Source organism: Dendrobates tinctorius, unplaced genomic scaffold, assembly GCF_039654945.1.
Source record: "Dendrobates tinctorius isolate UK_male_01 unplaced genomic scaffold, ASM3965494v1 ptg000145l, whole genome shotgun sequence".
NCBI classification, from domain to species: Eukaryota; Metazoa; Chordata; class Amphibia; order Anura; family Dendrobatidae; genus Dendrobates; species Dendrobates tinctorius.
In genome coordinates this window covers 9,642,197-9,656,969 of record NW_027361812.1, presented here as the reverse complement: position 1 = coordinate 9,656,969, position 14,773 = coordinate 9,642,197, and the positions used below count along the sequence as shown (strand labels likewise).

At 42.3% G+C, this 14,773-nt stretch overlaps 1 long non-coding RNA gene across 1 annotated transcript; it reads right to left on the bottom strand.

Moving 5' to 3' along the window:
• Positions 1 to 3,837: 3,837 nt before the first annotated feature.
• Positions 3,838 to 14,302, bottom strand: LOC141049531 (uncharacterized). The gene is made up of 2 exons (XR_012220379.1): positions 11,608 to 14,302; positions 3,838 to 4,000 (listed from the first exon to the last, which is right to left on the bottom strand). It is a non-coding gene; the product is annotated as an uncharacterized lncRNA (long non-coding RNA).
• Positions 14,303 to 14,773: the final 471 nt, after the last annotated feature.

The window sequence follows — 14,773 nt, the reverse complement described above, 5'->3', positions numbered from 1 at the left end:
GAGCAGAGCCATGCATACAGGTTGGGAGAGTGGGAGCAGAGCCATGTATACAGGAAGGGAGAGTGGGAGCAGAGCCATGTATACAGGATGGGAGAGTGGGAGCAGAGCCATGCATACAGGATGGGAGAGTGGGAGCGGAGCCATGTATACAGGATGGGAGGTTGGGAGCGGAGCCATGTATACAGGATGGGAGAGTGGGAGCGGAGCCATGCATACAGGATGGGAGAGTGGGAGCGGAGCCATGTATACAGGATGGGAGGTTGGGAGCAGAGCCATGTATACAGGATGGGAGAGTGGGAGCAGAGCCATGTATACAGGATGGGAGAGTGGGAGCAGAGCCATGTATACAGGATGGGAGAGTGGGAGCAGAGCCATGTATACAGGATGGGAGAGTGGGAGCAGAGCTATGTATACAGGATGGGAGAGTGGGAGCAGAGCCATGTATTCAGGATGGGAGAGTGGAAGCAGAGCCATGTGTACAGGATGGGAGAGTGGGAGCAGAGCCATGTATACAGGATGGGAGGGTGGGAGCGGAGCCATGTATACAAGGATGGGAGCAGAGACATGTATACAGGATGGGAGAGTGGGAGCAGAGCCATGCATACAGGATGGGAGAGTGGGAGCGGAGCCATGTATACAGGATGGGAGGTTGGGAGCAGAGCCATGTATACAGGATGGGAGAGTGGGAGCAGAGCCATGTATACAGGATGGGAGAGTGGGAGCAGAGCCATGTATACAGGATGGGAGAGTGGGACCAGAGCCATGTATACAGGATGGGAGAGTGGGAGCAGAGCTATGTATACAGGATGGGAGAGTGGGAGCAGAGCCATGTATTCAGGATGGGAGAGTGGAAGCAGAGCCATGTGTACAGGATGGGAGAGTGGGAGCAGAGCCATGTATACAGGATGGGAGGTTGGGAGCGGAGCCATGTATACAAGGATGGGAGCAGAGACATGTATACAGGATGGGAGAGTGGGAGCGGAGCCATGTATACAGGATGGGAGGGTGGGAGCGGAGCCATGTATACAGGATGGGAGCAGAGCCATGTATACAGGATGGGAGAGTAGGAGCAGAGCCATGTATACAAGGATGGGACAGGGGAGCCATGCATACAACAGGGGAAGCCACACAGAGCTGGACAGGACGGGTGGAACCACACATACATTTTCTGATGATTAGACAATAATCAGCATGTACCGTACTCCAGTACAATTTTTCTTAAGTGCTCAATGCTCCATTTCCTTGTAGGTTCCAATCATCATTAGCAGTGACGGTCATCAGTAGAAGTAGCCCAGTGCTCCCACTGAAACAGAGAAACAAACAAGCCAGGTGCTCCCACTCATTCAAAACCTATGGTGAGCTGAGTCACATTATAAATATTATAATTAAATGATAAGTATGCACTGCTAAACTACAATCGCGTCCATAGCCCCACCCCCTTATGACCAAAGCCCCGCCCCTGTCACACCTCCAGCCCTGCCCTGCCGGGCCATGGAAGAATGGCCTTGCTTGAAGCCGGTCCCTGGTGCAAAAAAGGTTGGGGACCACTGGCGTAGGGGATCCGGGGCCCCGGCGGAAAAAATGTACACTATGATTTCGCAGCCTACGCTGCATTTCTGTGCCTGCTGTGGGGAGCGAAGCACATATTGGGCCCGCCTCCCTGCCTGCAGCCAGTCACAGAGTGTATTGCTTCAGACTAGTTCAGTCCCGCCCCTTCCCTGAGCCCTTGCTGTCTATTAGCTCTCTGCAGAGCTGCCTGCCGCATGGACCTCTGGGAAATGTAGTTCCTGGAGGGGTGTGTCTTTGAGGGGGGGTGTCTTTGAGGGGGCCCCGTTTAAAAGTTTGCTATGGGGCCCAATCAGTTCTAGTTACGCCCCTGCTCTTATGCCCCCTCCTGTGTGAATCCCACTTTACAGATCCGTCTTCAAGGCTCTGTCACTCAGTATAGCCATTTAGTTCAGAAATTTTCAGAAATGTATTGTTTACCCTAATTTTAAGATCCAGCGTCAGGGAACAACAGAGGAAATCACACATATTCCACCACTGCCACCAATTTATCAGGGACCAACACTCTGCAACCTCCAATCGTTAGGACAATTAAGCAATTGATTAATGAGTAATGGACGAGGCCATGGATGTTTTGACTATGGGTTCAGTTATTGGGGAACTGACTGTGAACGTATAGTATATTCACATCCTATTCCATCACATGCAATATATAGTTATACTGTGGTATGCTCACTGCCAAACTCCACAATAACAAAAGGAACTAGCAGACACCACCAATCGTTTATACAGCATTTATACAGGCTGATTGGACATCTGTTAAGGCCCTTTTACATTTAGCGATGCACCAGCGATCCAACCAGCGATCCGACCCGGTCAGGATCGCTGGTGCATCGCTAAATGATCGCTAGTGAGCTTTCATACAGAAAGATCTCACAGCGATGCAGCAGCGACGCAGCGCACGATACTTACCATTCACACACAGCGATCCTGCGTCCTCCCGCCCGCCTCCACGCGTCGCTGGACGTCACAGCAGGAAGCCCAGCAGGAAGCGCCCAACGAGAAATGGAGCCGGACATTCTCGCACGATCAGCGATGGACAGCAGGGGAGTCGGTCGCTGGTAAGTATCACACATAGCGATATCGCTAGCAATATCGCTATAACGTCACAAAACCAGTGACGTTTTAGCGATATTGCTAGCGATATCGCTTAGTGTAAAACCCCCTTTACAGGAGGCGTATGCCTTCAGGGTGCGGTTTTTAGAACAAGAGGAAAAAAAGTAGGCACTGTTTATAAGAATGTACAAACATATTATAAAATACAGAAAAAATACAATATAAACAAACACATAAAATGAAAAGGAATAACAAAAGGAAATTCTGAAGCTGTATCACGGAAATGGTGCAGATCTTTTATGGAGGAAAGCACTCCCTTTTTTTGGAAACAGTACAACACCACAGAAAACTGTGTCTTCTGGGACTGACAATGACAAAAACTCAACATCTGCTTTTATTGAATAAAAACCATACCTACATACCTTTCTTTGATGAGCTCATATGGTGACTGGCCATGGGATGTGACTAGGGTCTCAAAAATTAAAAGATCTTAAACTTTCAGAATAACTTTGCCCCTGGAGGTCCCAGTAGGGACATATCAATGCCATATTTTTGATTATAAAATTAGCTTTCTGTAGATAGGAAACAGGGAAACATAGCATAAATATTGTTGTCTGTCAGATTTTAATTTGGGACTTGATGCGGCAACTCGGTCAATGCATTATGTTCACCACTTTGTCATGACACTGTAAATATGCCTGTAGGACCCTTGCTGTTCATAAAAACAATATTCATAATTTGGAAGGAGCTCACAGCAGTAAGTTATGTGATATAGGGACACAAGGACAATAAATTTCTCGCCTCCCACATTCCTCTACAAATTGTGCCTGGAATTTGTGTCTGCAATCCATCAAGTAGCCCACTTTTATTACCTGCTGAACAAGGGTCATGTAGAGGTTCATAGAGTGCTAACCTTGATGCAGTGTTCAGTTTGAGAACTATGAGATGGCTTTATAGATTTTACAGTTACAGCTATGGCAATCGGATTACTCAGTCTAATATGATGTGGCATCACTACTATCATATAGAGTGCTCGGACACCACACAGAAGAACGGCGCCTGCTCCATAGTGACAGTAGTCGTGTTATTCCAGTGCTGCATTCTAGAGATGCTTAGTCTCTTTCCATCTTCTCTGTTTAGTTTCCGGTAACAATGCTCACATTCATTATGTATTGTTTTATTGCAGTGCCTTTGGTGTGGACCCAGCCATCTTACCTGAAGATACAGAACTTTTCTCTAAATTTCCTCAATTCCATCCTTATCTTGAGTTATAACTTGCTGGTTCACCTGACATAACCAGCATCTTCACTTTGATAATTTATCCGTTTTCTTTATTGGGCTTCCAGTGAGCTTCATAAAGTTCAGATTTATCCTGAAACTAAAATCACATCTACATTGAAAAATAATTGTGAATGAGCATTGATAAAAACTCTGATTTTAGTGGTGCATCATCCTGTGTAAACAACAATGGCAGCCTACGTGTGTAGAGCGCTCATTGCGCATCATTAATTTGGTCTGTCTGTGTAAAGTGGCTTTCAAACGATCGCCGATTAGTATAGGTTTAAAAGTTTAAAACACACATTCGCCAGAAGACTTGCCACACTCATCAGGAGGGCTTTAAACTAGAAGAGGGGATGGGAGGAAAAACAGCAGACAAGAACATGCAGCAGAAGGACAAACTAATCAAGGATACTAGATGTGGTAAAGAGGACCCAAGACAGGGTACTCAGAAGGAAGATTAGATAAAGGAAGCAAAACTTCTTTCCTGCATGCTGACCAACGCAAGAAGCCTGACCAATAAGATTGAAGATCTGGAGTTGGTAATGTATGAGGAAAAATACGACATAGTAGGAATAACTGAGACATGGTTAGACGACAGCTATGACTGGGCGGCTAACTTGCAAGGATATGACTTGTTTAGGAGGGATCGTAAAAAAAGGAAAGGGGGTGGAGTCTGTCTATATATAAAGTCCACTTTAAAGCCCACACTAAGAGAAGATATACAAGAGGGAAATGAAGAGGTGGAGTCTCTATGGGTGGAGATACAAGGAGAGAAAAGTAATAAAATCCTCATAGGCGTTTGTTATAAGCCACCAAATATAACAGAAACCACTGAAAATGTATTATTGAAACAAATAGACAAAGCAGCAAATCACAATGAGGTGATTATTATGGGGGGACTTCTACTACCCCGACATAGACTGGGAAACTGAAACCTGCGTATCTCAGAAAGGAAACCAATTTCTGTCAGTAACCAAGGATAATTATCTGTCACAACTTGTGCAGGGCCCAACTAGAGGGACAGCCCTCCTGGATTTAATTTTAAGCAACAGGCCAGATAGAATAACAGAAGTACGAGTCGATGGGCACCTAGGGAACAGTGACCACAATATAATACAATTCCACTTGTCCTTCAGTAAGGTGCCCTGGAAGGGGGTTACGAAAACGCTGAATTTCAGGAAAGCAAAGTTTGATCAGCTTAGAGAGGACCTTCGCCGAATTGATTGGGACAGTGTCCTCAAAAATAGGAGCACAGAAAATAAATGGGAAATATTTAAATCAGTTTTACCCACCCACTGCGAGCTAGCCATACCGTACAGAAATAAAAGGGCTAGGAACAGGAGAACACCAATGTGGCTAAATAAGGATGTAAAAAGGGCAATAAATAGCAAGAACAAGGCATTTAAGAAGCTAAAACAAGAAGGCAATGAAGAAGCATTAAAAAGTTATAGAGAAAAAAATAAAATGTGTAAAAAACAAATACATTTAGCAAAAGTGGAAACTGAGAGACTCATTGCTAAGGAAAGTAAAACAAACCCCAAACTATTCTTTAATTATATAAACAGTAAAATGATTAAAATTGATGGTGTCGGCCCTTTAAAGAACAATGAGGGTGAAATCATAGAGAGCGATGTGGGAAAAGCAAATGTTTTAAATACTTCTTTCTCAACAGTGTTCACACAGGAAAAGGATTTGCCAGGGGAAATGCAGAGTGATAATGTAAACTCCCCATTAAGTATTACCTGCCTAACCCAGGAAGAAGTGCAGAACCGCCTTAGTATGATTAAAATTGACAGATCACCAGGCCCTGATGGCATTCACCCTTGGGTATTGAGGGAGTTAAGTAATGTGATAGACAGGCCTCTATTCCTTATATTTAAAGACTCTATAGAAACAGGGTCTGTTCCTTTTGATTGGCGGCAAGCAAATGTGGTACCAATATTCAAAAAGGGGTGTAAAAGGGAACCTGGAAACTATAGGCCGGTAAGCTTAACATCTGTTGTGGGTAAAATTTTTGAAGGGTTTCTAAGGGATACCATTATGGAATATCTCAATGTTAATAAATGTTTAACTCCATATCAACATGGATTTATGAAGGATCGCTCCTGTCAAACTAACCTGATCAGCTTCTATGAGGATGTAAGCTCTCAAATGGACCAAGGAGAATCATTGGATGTCATTTATCTCAACTTCTCTAAAGCATCTGACACTGTCCCACATAAAAGATTGGTAAGTAAGATGAGAAAGCTTGGGCTAGGGGAAAATTTGTGTAGATGGGTAGGTAGCTGGCTTAGTGATAGAAAACAAAGAGTGGTTATTAATGGGGCATACTCAGATTGGGCCAGGGTTACTAGTGGGGTACCACGGGGTTCTGTATTGGGCCCCCTACTATTTAATATATTTATTAATGATCTAGTGGATGGCTTACACAGTAAAATATCAGTATTTGCAGATGATACAAAGCTATGTAAGGTAGTTAACACAAAGGAGGACAGTTTGCAACTACAGACAGATTTGAGTAAATTGGAGAATTGGGCTGAAAAATGGCAAATGAGGTTTAACACAGATAAGTGTAAGGTTATGCACATGGGAATGAGAAACAGATGCTACAATTACTTACTAAATGGGAAACTGCTGGGGAAATAAGACATGGAAAAAGACTTAGGCATCTTAGTCAATAAGAAGCTAAATTGGAGTGCCCAGTGTCAGGCAGCTGCCACCAAAGCAAAGAGGGTCATGGGATGCATTAGAAGAGGTCTGGGGACACGAGATAAAAACATAATTCTCCCTCTGTACAAATCACTCATCAGACCACACTTGGAGTATTGTGTGCAATTTTGGACGCCGGTGCTCAAGAAAGACATTACTGAACTTGAAAGGGTTCAAAGGCGGGCTACTAAAATGATAAATGGAGTTGGTTCACTACAATACCCAGAAAGGTTATCAAAATTAGGTCTATTTACTCTAGAAAAGAGAAGACTTAGGGGAGACCTAATATATATGTACAAGTATATCAGAGGGCAATACAGAGATCTCTCCAATGAACTGTTTGTACCAAGGACTGTGACAAGAACAAGGGGGCATTCTCTTCGTTTGGAGGAAAGACAATTTCTGCACCAGCATAAAAGAGGGTTCTTCATGGTAAGAGCAGTGAGGCTCTGGAATTCTCTTCCTGAGGAAGTGGTGATGGCCAACTCACTGAATGAATTTAAGAAAGGAATGGATGCTTTTCTTGTGAGTAACAGTATAGAAGGTTACGAATAACATAATATTATAGGTAGATGGTTGACCCAGCTTAGGGGAAGGAATTTCTTTCCCTATGGAGAAAATTGGCTTCTACCCTGTGGGTTTTTTTCCTTCCCCAGGATCAACAATGCAGAACAGCTGCACTAAAAATAGGCTGAACTAGATGGACATAAGGTCTTCCTTCAGCCTTCAAAATTATGTTACTATGTTACCATGTTAATTATATTGTAATCTACACATTATATACCATATATTTTTTTATTCTCACTTATATTTGGACATGTCAGTCATCTGGTCATTTCACCTTGTCTGCATACTCTTGTACATGAATCTTCGAACATCATGATGTATATATTTTTGTTTATTTCACTGTATTGTATGAGGGTCAAATTGATCAAAAAGTCATTAATGGTACCACAGATTGGAAAACTCAGTTTCCAATTACTTGACCTATCTACGAGTGCTAGATTCCTTTATAGTGTTACCTTAATTTTATGATCAACAGACTTGCCCCAATTCATTACCATAATTTTGCCATAATTCTCATAAATTGCTTTGTAAAGTGGCAAAAATGTTACATAATTCAGAGTGGCACAAACGTTTTCTGACTTTTAAAGTTTTCATACTAGTTTCTCCATCTAACAGAGTAGATCGAACAGGAGCAGGACAGGGCGTAGCAGGTGTGTGATGCCATAGCTAACTCACAACGAGCTGTGAAGTTCCCTACGTCAGCAATATTATGACTAAGATTTCTGGTGTAGTGCGCAGAGAGTGAGCAATGGCTCAAGAAGATGTCTGGGTAGGTGGGCTGAATTTGCTAGAAATGTTTTGTTTGCATATGATATACATATATATATATATATATATATATATATATATATATACTGCTCAAAAAAATAAAGGGAACACATCCTAGTACATTGTATTAATTAAGTGTTGCCTTTATTATTTTGAGCAGTATATATATGTATATATATATATATATATACAGTATATATATACAGCTCTGGCAAAAATTAAGAGACCACTGCACAGCTCTATAAAATTCAGCTCCTCTACATGTCTGACAGCCTTTCCATTCAAGTGTCAGTTGAATTCCAACCAGAGTACACCTCATTCTACTTAATGTGCTTCTGATTAGGTGATCATCGGAAGCAAATCTTATTTAATGAAGAAAACTATAAATAACCCAGCTGTGGTGTTCACAATTCTCTTGCAATAGGACAAGCTGGATGGCAAAACAAGTGCTAGTAATATCCCAAAAGTAATAGGAATGAAAAAATAACTTTTAACCATGCCAAAGGAGATGAAAACATAGTAACATAGTAATTAAGGTTGAAGGGAGACTTTAAGTCCATCTAGTTCAACCCATATCCTATCCTAACTTGCCCTAACATGTTGATCCAGAGGAAGGCAAAAAAAACCCATGTGGCAAACTGTAAGCTTCACATTGGGGAATAAAATTCCTTCCCGACTACACATACGGCAATCAGACTAGCTCCCTGGATCAACGCAATATTAAGGAGACTAGTGTATATTCCCTGTAATATTATACTTTTCAAGAAAGGCATCCAGTCCCTTCTTAAATTTTAGTAGGGAATCACTCATTACAACATCATATGGCAGAGAGTTCCATAGTCTCACTGCTCTTACAGTAAAGCATCCGCGTCTGTGAGTATGCTTAAACCTTCTTTCCTCCAGACGTAGAGGATGCCCCCTTGTCCCCGTCACAGGTCTAAGAGTAAAAAGATCATTAGAAAGGTCTTGGTATTGTCCCCGCATATATTTATACCTTGTAATAAGATCACCCCTAAGCCTTTGATTCTCCAAACTAAATAACCCCATGTGTAATAACCTGTCTTGGTATTGCAGACCCCCTAGTTCCCTAATAACCTTGGTCACTCTTCTCTGCACCCGCTCCAGTTCAGCTATGTCTTTCTTATACACCGGAGACCAGAACTGTACACAGTATTCTAAGTGTGGTCGCACTATTGCCTTATATAGAGGTAAAATTATGTTCTCCTCATGAGCATCTATGCCTCTTTTAATGCATCCCATTATTTTATTTGCCTTTGCAGCAGCTGCCTGACACTGGCCACTAAATGTGAGTTTGTCGTCCACCCATACACCCAGGTCTTTTTCAGTGACAGTTTTGCCCAGTGTTTTACAATTAAGCACATAATTATACCTCTTGTTCGTTCTACCCAAGTGCATGACCTTACATTTATCCCCATTAAAGCTCATTTGCCATTTATCAGCCCAAGCTTCTAGTTTACATAAATCCTCCTGTAATATAAAAAAAGTTAAGTTTTGAGTGAGGAAAAGAAGGGCTCAATTCTGTGTTTCCTAGCAGAGGGATACAGTGAGCATCATGTTGCCTCCATCCTTAAAATTTGTAAGATGGCAGTCCATTACAACAAGGTCAAGCAGCAGACACTGGGGACAACAAAGCTACAGACCGGCAGAGGGTGAAAACGACTCTCCACTGACCGGGATGACGATCATCTTATTTGAATGTTACTCAGCAAACGCAGGATGACATCAAGTGACCTACAAAAGGATTGGCAAATGGCAGCTGGGGTGAAATGCACGGCAAGAACAGTTTGTAACATGCGCCTAGAAGCAGGGCTCAAGTCATGTAAAGCTAGATAAAAGCCTTTCATCAATGAGAAGCAAAAGAGAGCCAGGCTGAAGTTTGCCAAAGACCATAAGGATTCTCTGATGAGTCTAATTTTCAGCTTTGCCCAACACCTGGTCGTTTAATGGTTAGCCGGAGACCTGGAGAGGCATACAAGCCCCAGTCCTCCAGACCTGAACCCAATTGAAAACCTCTGGAATGTAATCAAGAGGAAGATGGATAGTCACAAGCCATCAAACAAAGAAGAACTGCTTACATTTTTGCATCAGGAGTGGCATAAGGTCACCCAAAAGCAGTGTGAAAGACTGGTGGGAAGCATGCCAAGACGCACATGTCAGTAGTTTATAGAATAAAAGAGCAATTTAGATTTTACTCAAAAATTTACCTATAAAGAGAAAAATCAGACAAATTGAAAATTTTGAAATTTTGCAGTGGTCTCTTAATTTTTGCCAGAGCTGTGTATATATATATATATATATATATATATATATATATACAGTGTATATCTAATATATAAAGCTCAATGTAGGTGTGTATGTATGTATGTGTGCATGTCCGGGATTGGCATCCGCACCGTCGCAGCTACAGCTACAAAATTTGTCACAGTCACACGTCTGGACCCCGAGAGCATCATAGGTTATGTTGTGAGGCGAAATTTTAACCCCGCGCTTTCCAATTCACCAAGCAATTTTACCCCTATCTACATAATGGGGAAAAAGTGAAAGGAAAAGTGTTGGAGGCAAATTGACAGCTGCCAGATGTGAACAAGGGGGACCTAAAGAATGAGAGTGATGGCGCCAAAGAGTATATACCGTACAGTTGCTAAGGTGGGGCCCTGACATGGGATACTCACCACACAAGGGGATATGAACACACACACAAAATGCGCCACACACTACCACGTGCTTCAACACATATCCCACCCTCAGCACATATTTCACCACACATACACCAACCTCGCCACATAAAAGTCGAAACACAAAAGTTGCCACTCAAAACTCGCCATTCTGTGCCAGAGCTGCTTAAAAGATGAAAAATGAGCTGTGATTGGTCGCTATCAGCAACAGTTTTCTTTGTAGACAGTTGTGGTAACTGAGGCCTATTATTCTTATCATTTCTATGGTGTTATCGTCCTTCTGTAAAGCTGGAAATAACACAATTTATTACTGTGCCAACACAGACCACCCTCTGACACAGACTGCAGGTGGAGCCCAGTATCACACAGGATAGGATTAGATACACGGCTCAGCAGTCAGTATCACACAGGATAGGATTAGATACACAGCTCAGCAGTCAGTATCACACAGGATAGGATTAGATACACAGCTCAGCAGTCAGTATCACACAGGATAGGATTAGATACATGGCTCAGCAGACAGTATCACTCAATAGGATTAGATACACGGCTCAGCAGTCAGTATCACACAGGATAGGATTAGATGCACGTTTTTTATGTGCAATATAGTCATTATAATTTGTTATAACTATCCACAGTTGGTTACTATGCCAAGGCAACCCCGGGCTCTTCAGCCAGTATATATATATATATATATATATATACATATAAAAGTGTATTTTATCCTTATAGCTGGCTTGTATTTTTGTTTTTCTAGGGGTTTAAACTGAAAGCTGTCCCCAGGGATTGCGGAGGGCTGCCCAATCTGGGTAAGATACAGTTAAAGGGAACCTGTCACCTGATTTGGCCGCTATAAAAGATGCGGCTGCTGCCTTTCAGGGCTTATCTACAGCATTCTATAATGCTGTAGATTAGCCCCCAATCCGACCTGCAAGACAAGAAAAATAAGTTTTTTTATACTCACCAGGGGGGCGGTCCGGTTCCATGGGTGTCGCAGGTCCGGGTCCAGCGCCTCCCATCTTCTTGTGCCGCAGCCCTCCTGCTTGCTTCATCGCTGCCCTGTTGAGGGCAGAGCAAAGTACTGCAGTGCGCAGGTGGTGGGAAAGGTCAGAGAGGCCCAGGAAAGATGGATTGCTGGACGGGGAGCCTCTAGTACCAAGAGAAGCTTTTGAGGTGGGGAGAGTTTGGGCAGACTGGAGGCAAGATCTTGTAATGTATTGTGTAACAGGAGCAACAACTGGAGGGGGCTCTGCCCCAAACTGCTTGTCACAGCTGAATATACAGTATGTAAACTGTACAGTAAAACTGAGCTGGTTGAACCGGACCAAATGTCTCCTGGTGTGTGTTACTGATTCCAGTCCAAGGACAGAGATGGAGCAGAGGCTGCCGGCCTACAAGTAAGAGCAGAGTGAGTACTGCAGGACAGCACACATGGGGAAAGTTCCCATTTACAAGAGGAGTTTCAGGGTGAAGAGAAGACAGAATTGGTCCACAGTGTTAACCCCGAGCACCCCTTCTTGCGGAGGCGCACACCACTGGTTAGACTCTTCTAATTCATTAATAGGCATGAAAATCACCAGTCTTGATGAACTGGAGGTCAATGTTTTTAACTCAAGGATCTCCATCTTCTCCACAACACTTCTCCCTCGTCATCCTCTGATCCACTTAGCAACAATCTGACATCCATATCATCAGATCCCTCTATACCCATCTAAACTCAGCTTGTATTTTTCTCCTACTTTCCCTGTCTGCATTACCACAGTTAACTACTCTGCTGACAATGACATAGAAAACCCGACCCTGTTGAATTAGATGTTAGTACTTCTGTTATATAAACCAATGTGTATTTTAGGATCATAATTCCTTTAAGGAAACATCCAGTGCCATTGCTACCTTAAATGAGCAGAAAGCAGTTGCAGGCTGCGTCTTCTCATAAGACATCATTCATCTGAACACCATATAAGTACATCTGAGTGATAGTTCATTTGGATCTGCTCTGCAGCAATGCGTATGATCACATATTCATCAATTATTGTCAGGGCAGTAAGTGTAATTTCTGGTTGTAAACTTGTCTATGAGCTATTATTGTTCTCAATCTGTGCAGGAAGGCAGCCAGTTAAGGAGTTAACAATTGGAATAAAAATTGGAAAGACCACCGCTACTCAAACAGCTTACAGGAGAGGTAAATCACTTTAATTGGCATGTATGTTGATCAAACTCCAGGTTACCCGCCCAACCATATCAATTTAGATTTCATTTTTATTCTCTATAGTTGGGAGTTTGCTCCCCACCCCAAACACACATTGATAAGATCTTTGCCCTTTGTCACTTGACTTGTTCAAGGTGTGTTTCATTTACCAAGGGGTGTAACAAAGGGGAAGATGTAGGGGCATGTGCCCTGTGTTCTGTACCATTGCAAAGTACTTCCGAGATAACTTCTTGACTTTTATGGAACAGTGTATTTTAGGACATCCATTAAGGCTATATTCAAAAAAGAAGTTTTGTGGAACAGATCTGCTCCTAAATCATGTTCCAAAACCACTGCAGAAACACTTGAAAAACTCATCTTGATCTCCAAATATTATAATCCACTTTGCTTCTCATATGAAGCCACATTTTTTTTCCTGAAGAGGTTTTGAAAAGCATATGGTGGTAAAAAAAAACAGCACATGCCACGTCTCTGAAGTGAAGCCTTATGGAATTCATTCCAAATTAGACTCTGTGAAACCAAAAGGCTGCAAAACCCACCAGATAAAAAAAGTTCAATTTTTTAAGTGTTTTTTCCAACATTTTTGTAGTGTCTTTTTTACTGGCTTCTTGTTTTGTTATCATTTTACCTATCTATTATTTCTCTAAGGACTCAGTCGCATGACCACATTTTCAGCCCGAGTGCTGTCCATGAAAAAAATGACCAGCACTCCCGACAAATGTTATTCGATGAGGCAGTGCAGATAAGCAATTTTTTTGAATGACTGAATCTGCATGTGAAAAAAAATCCCAGCATGCACTAATTTCTTATGTAAATCGGATGAGACTCACCCATTCAAGTCTATGGGTGGTGAAAAAACACAGAAAAAACACAGATATCAAGTTTTGCTGCGTTTTTTATGCCAAAACCTGATTCTATGGAACAAGATTTTTTTTTCAACACTAAACTTTTATCAACATGCGCAAGAGACAAATCTAGCATGCCAAAACTGCAGCAAAAAAAATGCACAAAAAATTCAGCAAAAAATGCAAGAAAAACTTTATTTTTTCCTGCAGCTTCTTTCCTTCCAAGAGATCAGATTTTGCTGCGTGAAAAAACGCCTAGTGTGAACTTACCCTAATTGTAACACTCTGCAGAATATGTTGGTGCTATACGAAGAACGTTTATCATTTTTATATACTGTATAATGTAAAATATGTCAGAAAAGGAAAGTGAAAATAAATACAGCATTAACCAAAGGTCATCACACAGTGAAGCACACAGGAGTTTAGATCAAAGGGTCATTAATGGATCAGTAAAAGCAAACACAACATGATGTAATATTCACAGTGTGGGGACAAAGGTAAACCCACTTCATAAAGTCATTTCTACAGAATTCTTGAAAATAGTACCCGGCTACATTTACTCCTCCCATACAACAGAATTGTCCCCTTTACCTCATGCCTGCCTGTCCTCGGTTCCTGACTGCAGGGGACTCTCCACAATTACTGTTGAACCATGGACTTCCTTCCTAAAGTGAAAGTTTTAGGGTGTGTGCACACGTTGCGGATTACCCTGCGGATTTTTCCGCCTGGATTTGGCTAAATCCGCAGGTCAAATGACCTGCATTTTACCTGCGGATTTAGTGCAGATTTTGTGCGGCTTTCCCCTGCGTTATGACACCTGCGGATTTCTATAAAGGAGCAGGGCTAAAAACGCGGATCCGCACAAAGAATTGACATGCAGAAAATCTGCAGCATGTGGACAGTGTTTTTCAATTCTCATAGCCTTTAATGGTACTGTACAACGCAGCAGAATCTGCTGCGGATCTGAAGTGCCAAATCTGCTGCGGAGCCGCAACAGGATCCGCAACGTGTGCACATACCCTAAGGCTGTGTGCACACGCTGCTGATTTTGCTGCGGTTCTGCAGCGGTTTTGGCC